Source organism: Bombina bombina, chromosome 1, assembly GCF_027579735.1.
Source record: "Bombina bombina isolate aBomBom1 chromosome 1, aBomBom1.pri, whole genome shotgun sequence".
In the NCBI taxonomy this organism is placed as follows: Eukaryota; Metazoa; Chordata; class Amphibia; order Anura; family Bombinatoridae; genus Bombina; species Bombina bombina.
In genome coordinates, this window is record NC_069499.1 from 321,081,302 (window position 1) to 321,102,587 (window position 21,286).

A 21,286-nucleotide genomic window follows, 5' to 3' on the forward strand; every position below is an offset into this window, starting at 1 on the left:
ACAACTCTAATCTCAAAATACCAATATGTAAATAACCTAATATAAAAGCGGTGTATATTCCCAAAGTACATAGTTATGTCCAAACAATTATATTGCCCTTATTATATGTCAGGTGTAACTTAAATAATTGTATTTACAGGGAGAGATTTTGTATTTTTGCATTACATCTATTTTGACAGTGTAGAGCCATTTAGGTTGGATTTAAGGCCTGTGGGAGGGAAGAGTAGAAGGGGGGAAAGTGCAAGACTGCAACAATGTCTTGTGGGTGTTTCTAAATTACCTTTTATAAGAGCTTAACAGGCTTCAGGCCTCTTCTTCATTTTATGCTATGGTAAAAACGTCTGGCTAAGAACTTGTTACAAAGGGGTAATAGTGGGGTGGTCAATTATTATTGTGAGGATAAATTGGAGACACAGGAGCTCAGCAGGGGCTGTCTATCGAGTAAGAAAGAAGATTAACAGAGTGGAAGGAAAATCAGTGACTGGTGCAGGAGGTTTCATGGTTCGTCAAGATAACATTATGGCCAACAAAAAACATTTAAACCAAGGCGATGGTGTTCATCTTATTGATACAGACTTAGATCTGTTTATTGAAAATTTAAGAGGTTCTCTTTTGGCCTTCATACTATCCTTAAAAAAAAAAAAAATAAGACAAAATGGGTTACCATTATACATACTGGTTGGTGGCAAGAGTTCTTGTTTCTATGTCGACAGAGAAGTTGAGGTGGTGTAAGGGGTGGGGGTGAAGGGTGGAATGCTTCAAGTTGTTACTGAAGCACCCCTACTTATTTTCTTGTGTATTATTGGCAAGTCCCAATAGCCTCATTGTCTCTGCCTTAGAGTTGAGTGTCATCCTCTGCAGCTCCAATAACCTCTAGTAGTGCTGCGGAGTTATAGAGACTCATTTGCCACCATCTTGGTTTAAGAAATATTTAGTAACGGCTAGATTTAGAGTTTTGTCGGTAACGACCCACGTAGCTAACGCTGGCTTTTTTATGGCCGCACCTTTAAAATAACTCTGGTATTGAGAGTCCATAGAAAGGCTGCGTTAGGCTCCAAAAAAGGAGCGCAGAGCATATTTAACGCAACTGCAACTCTCGATACCAGAGTTGCTTACGAACGCGGCCAGCCTCAAAAACGTTCTCGTGCACGATTCCCCCATAGGAAACAATGGGGCTGTTTGAGCTGAAAAATAACCTAACACCTGCAAAAAAGCCGCGTTCAGCTCCTAGCGCAGCCCCATTGTTTGCTATGGGGAAACACTTCCTACGTCTGCACCTAACACTCTAACATGTACCCCGAGTCTAAACACCCCTAACCTTACACTTATTAACCCCTATTCTGCCGCCCCCGCTATCGCTGACCCCTGTATATTATTTTTAACCCCTAATCTGCCGCTCCGTAAACCGCCGCTACTTACATTATCCCTATGTACCCCTAATCTGCTGCCCCTAACACCGCCGACCCCTATATTATATTTATTAACCCCTAATCTGCCCCCCACAACGTCACCGCCAGCTGCCTACACTTATTAACCCCTAATCTGCCGAGCGGACCGCACCGCTATTATAATAAAGTTATTAACCCCTAATCCGCCTCACTAACCATATAATAAATAGTATTAACCCCTAATCTGCCCTCCCTAACATCGCTGACACCTAACTTCAAACATTAACCCCTAATCTGCCGACTGGAGCTCACCGCTATTCTAATAAATGTATTAACCCCTAAAGCTAAGTTTAACCCGAACACTAACACCCCCCTAAATTAAATATAATTTTAATCTAACGAAATTAATTAACTCTTATTAAATAAATTATTCCTATTTAAAGCTAAATACTTACCTGTAAAATAAATCCTAATATAGCTACAATATAAATTATAATTATATTATAGCTATTTTAGGATTTATATTTATTTTACAGGTAACTTTGTATTTATTTTAACCAGGTACAATAGCTATTAAATAGTTAAGAACTATTTAATAGCTAAAATAGTTAAAATAATTACAAATTTACCTGTAAAATAAATCCTAACCTAAGTTACAATTAAACCTAACACTACACTAGCAATAAATTAATTAAATAAAATACCTATAATTATCTACAATTAAACCTAACACTACACTATCAATAAATTAATTAAATACAATTCCTACAAATAAATACAATGAAATAAACTAACTAAAGTACAAAAAATAAAAAAGAACTAAGTTACAAAAAAATAAAAAAATATTTACAAACATTAGAAATATATTACAATAATTTTAAACTAATTACACCTACTCTAAGCCCCCTAATAAAATAACAAAGCCCCCCAAAATAAAAAAATGCCCTACCCTATTCTAAATTACTAAAGTTCAAAGCTCTTTTACCTTACCAGCCCTGAACAGGGCCCTTTGCAGGGCATGCCCCAAGAAGTTCAGCTCTTTTGCCTGTAAAAAAAAACATACAATACCCCCCCAACATTACAACCCACCACCCACATACCCCTAATCTAACCCAAACCCCCTTAAATAATCGGAACAGCCAATAGAATGCAAGCTCAATCTGATTGGCTGATCGGATCAGCCAATCGGATTGAACATGATTCTGATTGGCTGATTCCATCAGCCAATCAGAAATTTCCTACCTTAATTTCGATTGGCTGATAGAATCCTATCAGCCAATCGGAATTCGAGGGACGCCATCTTGGATGACGTCATTTAAAGGAACCGTCATTCGTCGTTCAGTCGTCGGCCAGGATGGATGTTCTGCGTCGGAGGTCTTCAGGATGCTGCCGCTTCGCTCCGGATGGATGACGATAGAAGATGCCTCTTGGATGAAGACTTCAATCGGATGGAAGACCTCTTCTGCCCCGCTTGGATGAAGACTTCTACTGGATGGAGGACCTCTTCTTGCTCCGCTTGGATGAAGAATTTGGCTCAGCTGGGTGAAGACGACTCAAGGTAGGGAGATCTTCAGGGGCTTAGTGTTAGGATTATTTAAGGGGGGTTTGGGTTAGATTAGGGGTATGTGGGTGGTGGTTTGTAATGTTGGGGGGGGTATTGTATGGTTTTTTTTACAGGCAAAAGAGCTGAACTTCTTGGGGCATGCCCCGCAAAGGGCCCTGTTCAGGGCTGGTAAGGTAAAAACAGAATTTATGCTTACCTGATAAATTACTTTCTCCAACGGTGTGTCCGGTCCACGGCGTCATCCTTACTTGTGGGATATTCTCCTCCCCAACAGGAAATGGCAAAGAGTCCCAGCAAAGCTGGTCACATGATCCCTCCTAGGCTCCGCCCACCCCAGTCATTCGACGGACGGACAGGAGGAAATATATATAGGAGAAACCATATGATACCGTGGTGACTGTAGTTAGAGAAAATAATTCATCAGACCTGATTAAAAAACCAGGGCGGGCCGTGGACCGGACACACCGTTGGAGAAAGTAATTTATCAGGTAAGCATAAATTCTGTTTTCTCCAACATTGGTGTGTCTGGTCCACGGCGTCATCCTTACTTGTGGGAACCAATACCAAAGCTTTAGGACACGGATGAAGGGAGGGAGCAAATCAGGTCACCTAAACGGAAGGCACCACAGCTTGCAAAACCTTTCTCCCAAAAATAGCCTCCGAAGAAGCAAAAGTATCAAATTTGTAAAATTTGGCAAAAGTGTGCAGTGAAGACCAAGTCGCTGCCTTACATATCTGGTCAACAGAAGCCTCGTTCTTGAAGGCCCATGTGGAAGCCACAGCCCTAGTGGAGTGAGCTGTGATTCTTTCAGGAGGCTGCCGTCCGGCAGTCTCATAAGCCAAACGGATAATGCTTTTAAGCCAAAAGGAAAGAGAGGTAGAAGTCGCTTTTTGACCTCTCCTTTTACAAGAATAAACAACAAACAAGGAAGATGTTTGTCTGAAATCTTTAGTAGCCTCTAAATAGAACTTTAGAGCACGGACAACGTCCAAATTGTGTAACAAACGTTCCTTCTTTGAAACTGGATTCGGACACAAAGAAGGTACAACTATCTCCTGGTTAATATTTTTGTTAGAAACAACTTTAGGAAGAAAACCAGGCTTAGTACGCAAAACCACCTTATCTGCATGGAACACCAGATAAGGAGGAGAACACTGCAGAGCAGATAACTCTGAAACTCTTCTAGCAGAAGAAATTGCAACCAAAAACAAAACTTTCCAAGATAGTAACTTAATATCTATGGAATGTAAGGGTTCAAACGGAACCCCTTGAAGAACTGAAAGAACTAGATTTAGACTCCAGGGAGGAGTCAAAGGTCTGTAAACAGGCTTGATCCTAACCAGAGCCTGAACAAATGCTTGAACATCTGGCACAGCTGCCAGTCTTTTGTGTAGTAAGACAGATAAAGCAGAGATCTGTCCCTTTAGAGAACTTGCAGATAATCCTTTCTCCAAACCTTCTTGAAGAAAGGAGAGAATCTTAGGAATTTTTATCTTATTCCATGGGAATCCTTTGGATTCACACCAACAGATATATTTTTTCCATATTTTATGGTAAATTTTTCTAGTTACAGGTTTTCTGGCCTGAACCAGAGTATCTATCACCGAATCTGAAAACCCACGCTTTGATAGAATCAAGCGTTCAATCTCCAAGCCGTCAGTTGGAGGGAGACCAGATTTGGGTGTTCGAATGGACCTTGAACAAGAAGGCCCTGTCTCAAAGGTAGCTTCGATGGTGGAGCCGATGACATATTCACCAGGTCTGCATACCAAGTCCTGCGTGGCCACGCAGGAGTTATCAAGATCACCGAGGCCCTCTCCTGATTGATCCTGGCTACCAGCCTGGGAATGAGAGGAAACGGTGGGAATACGTAAGCTAGGTTGAAAGTCCAAGGTGCTACTAGTGCATCTACTAGGGTCGCCCTGGGATCCCTGGATCTGGACCCGTAGCAAGGAACCTTGAAGTTCTGACGAGACGCCATCAGATCCATGTCTGGAATGCCCCATAATTGAGTTATTTGGGCAAAGATTTCCGGATGGAGTTCCCACTCCCCGGATGAAATGTCTGACGACTCAGAAAATCCGCTTCCCAATTTTCCACTCCTGGGATGTGGATCGCAGACAAGTGGCAGGAGTGATCCTCCACCCATTGAATTATTTTGGTCACTTCTTTCATCGCCAGGGAACTCTTTGTTCCCCCTTGATGATTGATATAAGCAACAGTCGTCATGTTGTCTGATTGGAACCTTATGAATTTGGCCTTTGCTAGTTGAGGCCAAGCTCTGAGAGCATTGAATATCGCTCTCAGTTCCAGAATGTTTATTGGGAGAAGAGACTCTTCCCGAGACCATAGACCCTGAGCTTTCAGGGATTCCCAGACCGCACCCCAGCCCACTAGACTGGCGTCGGTCGTGACAATGACCCACTCTGGCCTGCGGAAGCTCATTCCCTGGGACAGATGGTCCAGGGTCAGCCACCAACGGAGTGAATCTCTGGTCTTTTGATCTACTTGAATCATTGGAGACAAGTCTGTATAATCCCCATTCCACTGTTTGAGCATGCACAGTTGTAATGGTCTTAGATGAATTCGTGCAAAAGGAACTATGTCCATTGTTGCAACCATCAATCCTATTACTTCCATGCACTGCGCTATGGAAGGACGAGGAACAGAATGAAGCACTTGACAAGAGCTTAGAAGTTTTGATTTTCTGACCTCTGTCAGAAAAATCCTCATTTCTAAGGAATCTATTATTGTTCCCAAGAAGGGAACTCTTGTTGACGGGGACAGAGAACTCTTTTCTTTGTTCACCTTCCATCCGTGAGATGTGAGAAAGGCTAGAACGATGTCCGTATGAGCCTTTGCCTTTGACAGGGACGACGCTTGTATTAGAATGTTGTCCAAGTAAGGTACTACTGCAATGCCCCTTGGTCTTAGAACCGCTAGAAGGGACCCTAGCACCTTTGTGAAAATCCTTGGAGCAGTGGCTAATCCGAATGGAAGAGCCACAAACTGGTAATGTTTGTCCAGAAAAGCGAACCTTAGGAACTGATGATGTTCCTTGTGGATAGGGATATGTAGGTACGCATCCTTTAGATCCACGGTAGTCATAAATTGACTTTCCTGGATGGTGGGTAGAATCGTTCGAATAGTTTCCATTTTGAACGATGGTACCCTGAGAAATTTGTTTAGGATCTTCAAATCCAAAATTGGTCTGAACGTTCCCTCTTTTTTGGGAACTATGAACAGATTGGAATAAAATCCCATTCCTTGTTCCTTTATTGGAACTGGGTGTATCACTCCCATCTTTAACAGGTCTTCTACACAATGTAAGAATGCCTGTCTCTTTATTTGGTTTGAGGATAAGTGAGACTTGTGGAACCTTCCCCTTGGGGGTAGTTCCTTGAATTCCAGGAGATAACCTTGAGAAACTATTTCTAGCGCCCAAGGATCCTGAACATCTCTTGCCCAAGCCTGAGCAAAGAGAGAGAGTCTGCCCCCCACCAGATCCGGTCCCGGATCGGGGGCTACTCCTTCATGCTGTCTTGTTAGCAGTGGCAGGCTTCTTGGCCTGCTTACCCTTGTTCCAGCCTTGCATTGGTTTCCAGGCTGGTTTGGGTTGTGAGGCAATACCCTCTTGTTTAGAGGATGCAGAATTAGAGGCTGGTCCATTTCTGCGAAAGGGACGAAAATTAGGCTTATTTTTAGCCTTAAAAGACATATCCTGTGGAAGGGCGTGGCCCTTTCCCCCAGTGATGTCTGAAATAATCTCTTTCAAATCAGGTCCAAATAAAGTTTTACCTTTGAAAGGAATGTTAAGTAATTTTGTCTTGGATGACACATCCGCTGACCAAGACTTTAGCCAAAGCGCTCTGCGCGCCACAATAGCAAACCCTGAATTTTTCGCCGCTAATTTTGCTAATTGCAAAGCGGCATCTAAAATAAAAGAGTTAGCCAATTTAAGTGCGTGAACTCTGTCCATAACCTCCTCATATGGAGTTTCTCTACTGAGCGACTTTTCTAGTTCCTCGAACCAGAACCACGCTGCCGTAGTGACAGGAACAATGCATGAAATTGGTTGTAGAAGGTAGCCTTGCTGTACAAAAATATTTTTAAGCAAACCTTCCAATTTTTTATCCATAGGATCTTTGAAAGCACAACTATCTTCGATAGGAATAGTAGTGCGTTTGTTTAGAGTAGAAACTGCCCCCTCGACCTTGGGGACTGTCTGCCATAAGTCCTTTCTGGGGTCGACCATAGGAAATAATTTCTTAAATATAGGGGGAGGAACAAAAGGTATGCCGGGCTTTTCCCACTCTTTATTTACTATGTCCGCCACCCGCTTGGGTATAGGAAAAGCGTCGGGGGGCACCGGAACCTCTAGGAACCTGTCCATCTTGCATAATTTCTCTGGAATGACCAAATTGTCACAATCATCCAGAGTAGATAATACCTCCTTAAGCAGTGCGCAGAGATGTTCTAATTTAAATTTAAATGTCACAACATCAGGTTCAGCTTGATGAGAAATTTTTCCTGAATCTGAAATTTCTCCCTCAGACAAAACCTCCCTCATGGCCCCTTCAGATTGGTGTGAGGGTATGACAGAACAATTATCATCAGCGTCCTCTTGCTCTTCAGTGTTTAAAACAGAGCAATCAAGCTTTCTCTGATAAGTAGGCATTTTGGATAAAAGATTTGCATGGTAATAAGTATTGGCGCACTAGATGTACTAGGGGCCTCCTGCATGGGCAAAACTGGTGTAGACACAGTAGGAGATGATGTAGTATCATGTTTACTCCCCTCATTTGAGGAATCATCTTGGGCAATATCATTATTTATGGCAGTACTGTCCTTACTTTGTTTGGACGCTATGGCACAATTATCACATAAATTTAAATGGGGAGACACATTGGCTTTCATACATATAGAACATAGCTTATCTGAAGGTACAGACATGTTAAACAGGCTTAAACTTGTCAACAATGCACAAAAAACGTTTTAAAATAAAACCGTTACTGTCACTTTAAATTTCAAACAGAAAACACTTTATTACTGAATATGTGAAAAAGTATGAAGGAATTGTTCAAAAATTACCAAATTTTCACCACCGTGTCTTAAAGCCTTAGAAATATTGCACACCAAATTTCAGAGCTTTAACCCTTAAAATAACGGAACCGGAGCAGTTTTTCAATTTAATCCCTATACAGTCCCAGATACAGTCTTTGCTAAGACCCAACCAAGCCCTGAGGGGAATACGATACCAAATGACGCCTTTTAAAAGCTTTTTCAGAGATTCTTAGATCCTCACACATGCATCTGCATGCCCTGCTCTCAAAAAACAACTGCGCATTAATGGCGCGAAAATGAGGCTCAGTCTATGACTAGAAAGGCCCCCTGACTGAAAAAGGTGTCCAATACAGTGCCTGCCGTTTTATAAACGTTCCCCAAGATTATAAATGTCAATAGTTAGCCTAAATTTGAATAATATGCACAAATAAAGCAATCGATTTAGACCAAAAAAATGTCTACCAGTTTTTTAGCCCATAATAAGCCCTTTATTCTGTTTGTTTTTGACTAAGAAAATGGCTTACCGGTCCCCATGAGGGGAAATGACAGCCTTCCAGCATTACACAGTCTTGTTAGAAATATGACTAGTCATACCTTAAGCAGAAAAGTCTGCTAACTGTTTCCCCCAACTGAAGTTACTTCATCTCAACAGTCCTATGTGGAAACAGCAATCGATTTTAGTTACTGTCTGCTAAAATCATCTTCCTCTTACAAACAGAAATCTTCATCCTTTTCTGTTTCAGAGTAAATAGTACATACCAGCACTATTTTAAAATAACAAACACTTGATAGAAGAATAAAAACTACATTTAAACACCAAAAAACTCTTAACCATCTCCGTGGAGATGTTGCCTGTGCAACGGCAAAGAGAATGACTGGGGTGGGCGGAGCCTAGGAGGGATCATGTGACCAGCTTTGCTAGGACTCTTTGCCATTTCCTGTTGGGGAGGAGAATATCCCACAAGTAAGGATGACGCCGTGGACCGGACACACCAATGTTGGAGAAAGAGCTTTGAACTTTAGTAATTTAGAATAGGGTAGGGCATTTTTTTTATTTTGGGGGGCTTTGTTATTTTATTAGGAGGCTTAGAGTAGGTGTAATTAGTTTAAAATTGTTGTAATATATTTCTAATGTTTGTAAATATTTTTTTTATTTTTTGTAACTTAGTTCTTTTTTATTTTTTGTACTTTAGTTAGTTTATTTCATTGTATTTATTTGTAGGAATTGTATTTAATTTATTTATTGATAGTGTAGTGTTAGGTTTAATTGTAACTTAGGTTAGGATTTATTTTACAGGTAAATTTGTAATTATTTTAACTATTTTAGCTATTAAATAGTTCTTAACTATTTAATAGCTATTGTACCTGGTTAAAATAAATACAAAGTTACTTGTAAAATAAATATAAATCCTAAAATAGCTATAATATAATTATAATTTATATTGTAGCTATATTAGGATTTATTTTACAGGTAAGTATTTATCTTTAAATAGGAATAATTTATTTAATAAGAGTTAATTAATTTCGTTAGATTTAAATTATATTTAACTTAGGGGGGTGTTAGTGTTAGGGTTAGACTTAGTTTTAGGGGTTAATACATTTATTAGAATAGCGGTGAGCTCCGGTCGGCAGATTAGGGGTTAATAATTGAAGTTAGGTGTCGGCAATGTTAGGGAGGGCAGATTAGGGGTTAATACTATTTATTATAGGGTTAGTGAGGCAGATTAGGGGTTAATAACTTTATTATAATAGCGGTGCGGTCCGGTCGGCAGATTAGGGGTTAATAAGTGTAGGCAGGTGGAGGCGACGTTGAGGGCGGCAGATTAGGGGTTAATAAATATAATATAGGGGTCGGCGGTGTTAGGGGCAGCAGATTAGGGGTACATAGCTATAATGTAGGTTGCGGCGCTTTGCGGTCGGCAGATTAGGGGTTAATTATTGTAGGTAGCTGGCAGCGACGTTGTGGGGGGCAGATTAGGGGTTAATAAATATAATATAGGGTTCGGCGGTGTTAGGGGCAGCAGATTAGGGGTACATAAGTATAACGTAGGTGGCGGTCGGCAGATTAGGGGTTAAAAAAATTTAATCGAGTGGCAGCGATGTGGGGGGACCTTGGTTTAGGGGTACATAGGTAGTTTATGGGTGTTAGTGTACTTTAGAGCACAGTAGTTAAGAGCTTTATGAACCGGCGTTAGCCCAGAAAGCTCTTAACTACTGACTTTTTTCTGCGGCTGGAGTTTTGTCGTTAGCATTCTAACGCTCACTTCAGACACGACTCTAAATACCGGAGTTAGAAAGATCCCATTGAAAAGATAGGATACACAATTGACGTAAGGGGATCTGTAAGGGGATCTGCGGTATGGAAGTCGCGGCTGAAAAGTGAGCGTTAGACCCTTTTTTGAATGACTCCAAATACCGGCGGTAGCCTAAAACCAGCGTTAGGAGCCTCTAACGCTGGTTTTCACGGCTACCGCCAAACTTCAAATCTAGGCCTAAGTTTGTTATATTTATATTTTGTTTATAAAATATGACCAGTGCATTGTCTTCTTTCCATTCTTGTCTTTGACTTTTTACGTTATTTTGTTATTGTTAAAATGTTATTGTTTATGGTTGAAAGGTAATTTATACTATGGGAGTTACCTACTAGGCCTTTAATCCCTTATGTGTATTTTAATATATAATTTTCTTAAGTGGCTATGCAGAAGATGCTGCAGCAGGTGCCACTGATGCATATACAAACAAGCTTATGTAGTCAAACAACTATACAAATATTAATACAGGTCAACATACACAAAGAGATGTGCACACATCAAAGAACTCTGCTAGATTTTGGCTTTTTGTGTGCGTATTACAAGTTGAAAGTAAAAAGATTTTGCTCGCAAGCTAACCCAATGTGTGCAACTTTAAATATTATGATCGCGTTAACGTATTCCCCTATAGACTTCAGTGGAGCACATAAGTGGAAAAAACACCCTTACTCACGTGCAAACCAGATTGCATTTTCTCAAGTGCGCTAACCCGACCTAAAATAATTATATTTCACATTCCAATGTTCTTCACATAGCAGAATATGTTCTATTTATTCTTTAAGGTAAACGTTTCACATTCACAGGGTATTAGAGCTTAGAGTTCAGGTACAATCAGATTTTTTAATAGTTTTTTTGCTGGGGACCATTCAAGTTCTTTGGGGGTACAAGGACTTAGATCTGGTAGGATTTTGTGTCTTTTAGCCTGTGGATATTAAATACACATCCGCATGTTGACTATCTAAGAGACATTTTGCCTTATTCTCTGGAATTGGGATTGGGGTCATGTGACAAGGTTTTAGGCACCAGGACCATTATGCATCGGGCATTTATGAGCCTCTCTTTAATTTTTATCATAATAGATGTGGGGCGAATATATATATAAAGGGTAGAATTATGTACACATACATTGATTTATTTATATATAATGTTCTTGTTAGAAATTAGGACTCCTAGAGTGTGCTTCTACAATACACATGCTGTTTCATTGATGAGGATGATATCTCTATACACACAGGTGTATCTTTGCAGAGTTAAAACATCATATGGCTGGCTGTGCATCTTAATCTGTAACATGTGTGCCCCAACACTGATTCTTATACTCAGATAGATAAACAATGTCACTACAAAGGGTCAATCTACCAATTAAGTCAATATAAATATTACTATAATTGTTATAATGTATTAGTGTGACTTGGGGAGTGGTGCTTTGCAAGACTGAACTTGTATTACAATTGTGGGAAGAAATACATATGCCCACTCTCTGCCCAGACTACTAAAAGAGAATAATTAAAATATAACTTGTATTAATTCTAAAATAAAATTGGGTAGAGAATGCAGTTTAAACAGGGAAAGAAGAATGTTAAGTGGTAAACCCTGAAAGATAGTTAAAAAATATATAGGCATTGTGGTTAAGTAACCTCACATAGTCAATCCAGGGTCAGGATATGTAGGGAACAATGGAATGTACTGTCATGATCAACAGGCTATCAGATATTCAATAGTATAATCCGCACAAGGCAGCTGTGATATGTGATTAATAAATAAAAAGTATAATTACTCTGTTAAGTTTAACAAAAACACTTCTTTCCTTAAATAAAAAGAGCCCCCATACCCTCAAGTAAAACCTCCTGACATGTTTAGCCCCCCCCCCTCTAGGCTTTATAAAAGGCCTTTGACATGATTAAGGGGTAACACCTGAAGCGTTGATGTGTTTCTTTTGTCTGAAGATGTTCTAATAAATCTTTGATATTGGAACCAATTTGGTGTGTTGCCATCATCACTATCTTTTACAATATCTACAGTGACCAGTTTGGCACTCAATTAATGTGGGTTTATCCAAATAATGGGATAACAATACATGTGTATAAGCATAACACTCTCTCACTATTTTATTCTCCTTAACCACATAAGTAACCATAGAAAGTAACACAGTTGATGTGTATTACTATCAATTTATATTGGTAATTTATAGTGGGTTTAACAGATGGTTGGACAATATAAGATCTCGATCATGTTTTTCCAAATACGATTATAATATAAATCTATCCCTAGAATCCTTGTGGCCCATTTACACATCCTAGCAAAACACTACAGTAATGACCTTACCAGAATATTTCCCATATGTGTATTTAATGGTATTGCATGGATAAAATGCTAATAGAAATTTATAGGAGTTTGAATTAGACTGGAGGAGATACTCTGTTGATACAGATAACATTCGCCTAGAGTTAGAGTTCTGCGTTAGCCGTCCAAACCAGCGTTAAGGGGTCCTAATGCTGGTTTTGGCTGCCCGCTGGTATTTAGAGTCAGTCAGGAAAGGGTCTAAAGCTCACTTTCCAGCCGCGACTTTTCCATATCGCAGATCCCCTAACGTCAATTGCGTATCCTATCTTTTCAATGGGATCTTTCTAACGCCGGTATTTAGAGTCTTGGCTGAAGTGAGCGTTAGAACTCTAACAACAAGACTCCAGCCGCAGAAAAAAGTCAGGAGTTAAGAGCTTTATGGGCTAATGCCGGTTCATAAATCTCTTAACTACTGTGCTTTAAAGTACACTAACACCCATAAACTACCTATGTATCCCTAAACCGAGGTCCCCCACATCGCCACCACTCTAATAAAATTTTTTAACCCCTATTCTGCCGCCCGCACAACCTACATTATCCCTATGTACCCCTAATCTGCTGCCCCTAACATCGCCGACACCTACATAATATTTATTAACCCCTAATCTGCCCCCCCCCCCCCCAACATTGACGCTACCTAACTACACTTATTAACCCCTAATCTGCCGACCGGACCTCGCCGCTACTCTAATAAATGTATTAACCCCTAAAGCTAAGTCTAACCCTAACACCCCCCTAAGTTAAATATAATTTAAATCTAATGAAATAAAATAAATCTTATTAAATAAATTAATCCTATTTAAAGCTAAATACTTACCTGTAAAATAAACCCTCATATAGCTACAATATAACAAATAATTATATTGTAGCTATTTTAGTATTTATATTTATTTTACAGTCAACTTTGTATTTATTTTAACTCGGTACAATAGCTATTAAATAGTTAATAACTATTTAATAGCTACCTAGTTAAAATAAGTACAAAATTACCTGTAAAATAACTCCTAACCTAAGTTACAATTAAACCTAACACTACACTATCAATAAATTAATTAACTTGACTATCTACATTTATCTACAATTAAATCAACTAAACTAAATTACAAAAAAACAAACACTAAATTACAAAAAATAAAAAAAGATTACAAGAATTTTAAACTAATTACACCTACTCTAAGCCCCCTTGAAAAATAACAAAGCCCCCCAAAATAAAAAAAATGCCCTACCCTATTCTAAAATAAAAAGTTAACAGCTCTTTTACCTTACCAGCCCTTAAAAGGGCCTTTTGTGGGGCATGCCCCAAAGAAAACAGCTCTTTTGCATTTAAAAAAAACATATAATACCCCCCCCAACATTACAACCCACCACCCACATACCCCTAATCTAACCCAAACAGCCCTTAAAAAACCTAACACTAAGCCCCTGAAGATCTCCCTACCTTATCTTCACCACGCCAGGTATCACCGATCTGTCCAGAAGAGGGTCCGAAGTCTTCATCCTATCCGGCAAGAAGAGGTCCAGAAGAGGGTCTGAAGTCTTCATCCTATCCGGCAGGAAGAGGACATCTGGACCGGTAGACATGTTCATCCAGGCGGCGTCTTCTATCTTCATCCATCCGGCGCGGAGCGGGACCATCTTGAAGCAGCCGACGTGGATCCATCCTCTTCTTCCGGCGACTCCCGACGAATGAAGGTTCCTTTAAGTGACGTCATCCAAGATGTCATCCCTCGAATTCCGATTGGCTGATAGGATTCTATCAGCCAATCGGAATTAAGGTAGGAAAAATCTGATTGGCTGATTGAATCAGCCAATCAGATTCAAGTTCAATCCGATTGGCTGATTGGATCAGCCAATCAGATTGAGCTTGCATTCTATTGGCTGATCGGAACAATAAATGTTACATTTTACAAGAGCGAGATTCTCATTTCTATATGTATCTCTATGTTGGACTGCCTCACATACAGATAGTGCCAAAACCCTTTTGCAGTCCTTTTTTTTAAACACCTGAGACCTCATATCTTTGAGACCGTATAACTTTTTATTGATACTGTCGGCATTTAGCGATCCCAGGCGGACATGATTCGCTGCAGCAAATCATGTCCGCCCGGCATTTGATAAATCAGCCCCAAGTTATCTTGTTTCAGGACCATGTCTCACTATATCAAAGATGACATGGTTGTCTCATATATTTTTATTTTAGTTTTCTTTAACTTTTCTCAAGTGTTCTCCTTTGCATATGAGCTTGACAAGGGGCAGGGGCCCCAAAATGTTGCTCTTGTGCTAATAAAGGTTATCTTTTTCAGCGCTACCTTTTTCTGCTTTCTGATATTCTCATGTGCATATGTTAGAGTGAACTATTTTTCGAGAGTGAATTTGCAGTACAAAGTTAAAGGTTGCAATATAAAAGCAGCTTCCATTGATTTCAAAGGAGCTAATCTCACCACTTGCTCATCTGACAAAGGGTCAGGTATAAATCTTTATGAATTCGGCAATTTTTTAATGGCTAATCTGTGGTGAAATTAGTTTAACAAAAAGTTGTATTGAAAGTAAGCCATTGTTTAAATGCATAAGGTTCCCATATTGTAACATCCAAAATACCTTACTTGACTTTCTTCAAGTTGGCATATAACCTGGAGTTTATATTGAAAAATTATGTTAGAAAAGTGACCATATTTGCACAGACATACAGTCACCATGGTGATATCAGTAGAATAGGACTAGAAAAATAGAATGTTTTTTTCTCACTGGCAAGAAAATTCTAACCTCAGTGAATATAGCCCAAAAGTATAATGCATAAATTTGCAAACATTTTTAACTTTCATCAGGTTCAATCTTTGGACAACCTTTCCTCACATTGAGGGTACTGATGTAGATACAAAACATTACCTGACAACATTAGTACTTGTCTTGTAAGAAGACTTTTTACATTAATTTAGTTAAATCCATTTCAAGAATCATTAAACATGATTACTGAATTTAAATTGCTGTCTATTTGATGGCTTGAATGTTGGTCTTAGAAATAAGACAAAAATAGAGCTGAGAATTTGGAGCATTTTTTAGATGATTGAATTCTTTAGTGAGTCGTCATCTCTATTTAAAGATGCTGACACACAACTTATTAAAGTGTAAAACTACAAAGACTGAAAAATTGCTTTTTTCTCTTTTCCAGTGATGACTTTAGAGTAACTCTTTTGTCAGTAATGACTAACTATTTTTTTCTTGTAAAAGGGCACTAACTTAAACAGCAAATTAGATTATTAGCTTGGATTCTCTTTCAATCAATCTCTTTTTTATATATAATAGAAATAACAACATTTCTGGCTTTGAATTTGCAGATGGACATTTTGCTCTCTTATCATTCACATTGTGCTCACAGCATAGGTGTTCAAATCCACTCTATATGCAGGGGTTGTGCTATTTGGGAGTGCTAAAAATCGTTGTCACTAATCTTTGAATCAATACAGGAGGGCATTAGAGTCCACTGCACTTCTACTGTGTTCAGGGGTAAAAAAAAAAAAACTAATAATATCAGTGACAACTTGTTCAGCAAGAGATAATTCTGTAATGTGTACATGAGCTGCACATCTTTTAAAAAATGGTGGCTCAATAAGATTAATTACAGTGACTGCCTATGCTTACATACATTATATGTAGTAAAATTCAAGGTGAGTGCATTTGCCCCCATTTGCCCCTCTCCATTCTCTATATTGGAGGGTGATACTGGTGGCTGGTGATAGGGTCATTATTTTGTATTATGTATTCCTGTTTTTTTTTATATTTAACATACTGAACTTCTTTTGATGTCCTTCTAGAGCAATGTAAAAATAAAGGCTGTCTAGCAAGTTTTTGGTTCTTTGGAACTCACATTATAGGGATGGGAGAGAGAATTGATCAGGCCATAGTAAATGGAGGCAATGCGAATGGTATTTCTGTGGTGATACAGATGATATTTGTTCCAGAGAGAAAAAAAAAGAAACGGAAATGACATGGCAATTAGCCACATCTATTTCCCACTCCACCACTCAACTACAGCCTCAACAACAGCTAGCCTTTACTTGTGATTATTAATTATAGATACTGTAAATGGCTAATTCACCTTTTATTAAGAAAACAACTGTAATAGTTACACTGCTACAATTAGTGTTTTGCATTAGTTTTGAAGCTCAATTACTTGTTTTAAAGCATTTATCCAGAGCTTTTACCAAGTGATTATAAACTTCTATTATATAGTACAGTTAGAGAGGTAGAAGGAAGAAGACTGGAAAAAAAGGTGTCAGCAGCACAAAAGACTACAGAGAGATAAAGAAAGAAATATAAGTGAAATTGCCTTTAGACCTGGCTAAACACAAACTAAATGAAGCCTGATTCATACATTGCAGCCAAAAGGTGTAAAAGGGCTTGTGCACACTATGGGGCATATTAATCAAGCTCCGTATGGAGCTTGATGTCCTGTGTTTGTGGCGAGTCTTCAGGCTCGCCATAAACACAAGTTATGAAGCAGCGGTCTAAAGACTGCTGCTCCACAACCTGTCCGCCGAATACGATCGGGTTGATTGACACCCCTTGCTAGCGGCAGCATTGCACCAGCAGTTTACAAGAACTGCTGGTGCAATGATAAATGCTGAGAGTGTATGTTCTCGGCATTTATCGATATGCAGCGGACATGAACCGCAATATCGGATCATGTCCGCTCGCACGTTCTTAAATAGGCTCCTATGCAGTCAGTGTGAAGAATAATAACCATGTATGTGTTGCCTACAAAAAGGGACAAACATGATGTGCCAGCAGTTTATCAGTAAAATTTGCTACGCAGTTCAGGGAATATAATGCAAGCAAAGCTCAATTAGTATGTATATTTATCTCATGCAAAGCTCAATTAGTATGTATATTTATTTCATGCAAAGCTCAATTACTATGTATATTTATCTCATGCAAAGCTCAATAAGTATGTATATTTATTTCATGCAAAGCTCAATTAGTATGTATATTTATTTCATGCAAAGCTCAATTAGTATGTATATTTATCTCATGCAAAGCTCAATAAGTATGTATATTTATCTCATGCAAAGCTCAATAAGTATGTATATTTATCTCATGCAAAGCTCAATAAGTATGTATATTTATCTCATGCAAAGCTCAATAAGTATGTATATTTATCTCATGCAAAGCTCAATAAGTATGTATATTTATCTCATGCAAAGCTCAATTAGTATGTATATTTATCTCATGCAAAGCTCAATTAGTATGTATATTTATCTCATGCAAAGATCAATAAGTATGTATATTTATCTCATGCAAAGCTCAATAAGTATGTATATTTATCTCATGCAAAGCTCAATTAGTATGTATATTTATCTCATGCAAAGCTCAATAAGTATGTATATTTATCTCATGCAAAGCTCAATAAGTATGTATATTTATCTCATGCAAAGCTCAATAAGTATGTATATTTATCTCATGCAAAGCTCAATTAGTATATACATTTATCTCATGCAAAGCTCAATAAGTATGTATATTTATCTCATGCAAAGCTCAATAAGTATGTATATTTATCTCATGCAAAGCTCAATAAGTATGTATATTTATCTCATGCAAAGCTCAATTAGTATGTATATTTATTTCATGCAAAGCTCAATTAGTATGTATATTTATTTCATGCAAAGCTCAATTAGTATGTATATTTATCTCATGCAAAGCTCAATAAGTATGTATATTTATCTCATGCAAAGCTCAATAAGTATGTATATTTATCTCATGCAAAGCTCAATTAGTATGTATATTTATCTCATGCAAAGCTCAATAAGTATGTATATTTATCTCATGCAAAGCTCAATAAGTATGTATATTTATCTCATGCAAAGCTCAATTAGTATGTATATTTATTTCATGCAAAGCTCAATTAGTATGTATATTTATTTCATGCAAAGCTCAATTAGTATGTATATTTATCTCATGCAAAGCTCAATAAGTATGTATATTTATCTCATGCAAAGCTCAATAAGTATGTATATTTATCTCATGCAAAGCTCAATTAGTATATACATTTATCTCATGCAAAGTTCAATAAGTATGTATATTTATCTCATGCAAAGCTCAATAAGTATGTATATTTATCTCATGCAAAGCTCAATTAGTATGTATATTTATTTCATGCAAATCTCAATTAGTATGTATATTTATTTCATGCAAAGCTCAATTAGTATGTATATTTATCTCATGCAAAGCTCAATAAGTATGTATATTTTTCTCATGCAAAGCTCAATAAGTATGTATATTTATCTCATGCAAAGCTCAATTAGTATGTATATTTATCTCATGCAAAGCTCAATAAGTATGTATATTTATCTCATGCAAAGCTCAATAAGTATGTATATTTATCTCATGCAAAGCTCAATTAGTATGTATATTTATTTCATGCAAAGCTCAATTAGTATGTATATTTATTTCATGCAAAGCTCAATTAGTATGTATATTTATCTCATGCAAAGCTCAATAAGTATGTATATTTATCTCATGCAAAGCTCAATAAGTATGTATATTTATCTCATGCAAAGCTCAATAAGTATGTATATTTATATCATGCAAAGCTCAATTAGTATGTATATTTATTTTATGCAAAGCTCAATTAGTATGTATATTTATCTCATGCAAAGCTCAATTAGTATGTATATTTATCTCATGCAAAGCTCAATTAGTATGTATATTTATTTCATGCAAAGCTCAATTAGTATGTATATTTATCTCATGCAAAGCTCAATTAGTATGTATATTTATTTATTTATTTCATGCAAAGCTCAATTAGTATGTATATTTATCTCATGCAAAGCTCAATAAGTATGTATATTTATCTCATGCAAAGCTCAATAAGTATGTATATTTATCTCATGCAAAGCTCAATAAGTATGTATATTTATCTCATGCAAAGCTCAATAAGTATGTATATTTATCTCATGCAAAGCTCAATAAGTATGTATATTTATCTCATGCAAAGCTCAATTAGTATGTATATTTATCTCATGCAAAGCTCAATTAGTATGTATATTTATCTCATGCAAAGATCAATAAGTATGTATATTTATCTCATGCAAAGCTCAATAAGTATGTATATTTATCTCATGCAAAGCTCAATTAGTATGTATATTTATCTCATGCAAAGCTCAATAAGTATGTATATTTATCTCATGCAAAGCTCAATAAGTATGTATATTTATCTCATGCAAAGCTCAATAAGTATGTATATTTATCTCATGCAAAGCTCAATTAGTATATACATTTATCTCATGCAAAGCTCAATAAGTATGTATATTTATCTCATGCAAAGCTCAATAAGTATGTATATTTATCTCATGCAAAGCTCAATAAGTATGTATATTTATCTCATGCAAAGCTCAATTAGTATGTATATTTATTTCATGCAAAGCTCAATTAGTATGTATATTTATTTCATGCAAAGCTCAATTAGTATGTATATTTATCTCATGCAAAGCTCAATAAGTATGTATATTTATCTCATGCAAAGCTCAATAAGTATGTATATTTATCTCATGCAAAGCTCAATTAGTATGTATATTTATCTCATGCAAAGCTCAATAAGTATGTATATTTATCTCATGCAAAGCTCAATAAGTATGTATATTTATCTCATGCAAAGCTCAATTAGTATGTATATTTATTTCATGCAAAGCTCAATTAGTATGTATATTTATTTCATGCAAAGCTCAATTAGTATGTATATTTATCTCATGCAAAGCTCAATAAGTATGTATATTTATCTCATGCAAAGCTCAATAAGTATGTATATTTATCTCATGCAAAGCTCAATAAGTATGTATATTTATATCATGCAAAGCTCAATAAGTATGTATATTTATCTCATGCAAAGCTCAATAAGTATGTATATTTATCTCAAAAGCTGTGGCCAAAGGGTGGGGAGGGTTGGAAAGTTCTCAGTGAGTGGGCTTGATACTGAGTACCACTTAACTGATAAGCTGCAAGAATTTTTTTTAAGGCGTATATAGTCATATATAGAAATAGAAAGAAAAACAATATATATGTTGGGAAAGAGAAAATAATTAAATAAATATAGTTCACATCTTCTAAAGGATAAGCAAATATTTAATAAGCACTAACTGGTTAAAGTCATGTCTGGAGTGCATAGACCGCTAAAGAAAAAATTTGGATTACCGGAAAAAAAAAGACACCTAGTCAGTTGCAGACAAAGAGAAAAGCAAGAAAAGTTAGACATAATATTAATCTGCAGTGTAAAAATGAAAAGTGATGGTAAGTACAGCAAAAACTCCCTGCTCCCATGAGATAAACATGATAGCAGAAATGGATTTACTATTCTTGCGGCACAGTTAAAAATTTAGATTAGTATATTGTTAATGAGATCATTAGGATGTCACATTAGTTTACTTGATACTTACTCCCTTTCTTACCGACAAGTACACCTCTAATCAAGTACAGATGGAGCCCACCCAAAGTCCATATACCTACCCTCCTCATGACTCACTTGGTCACATTAGTCCACATAGATATATCTCGAGGAAGGCATTCAGAATAAGACCTGTCTATTTGAGACATGGGATTCTTTATCATGAGATTTGATATGACTTTA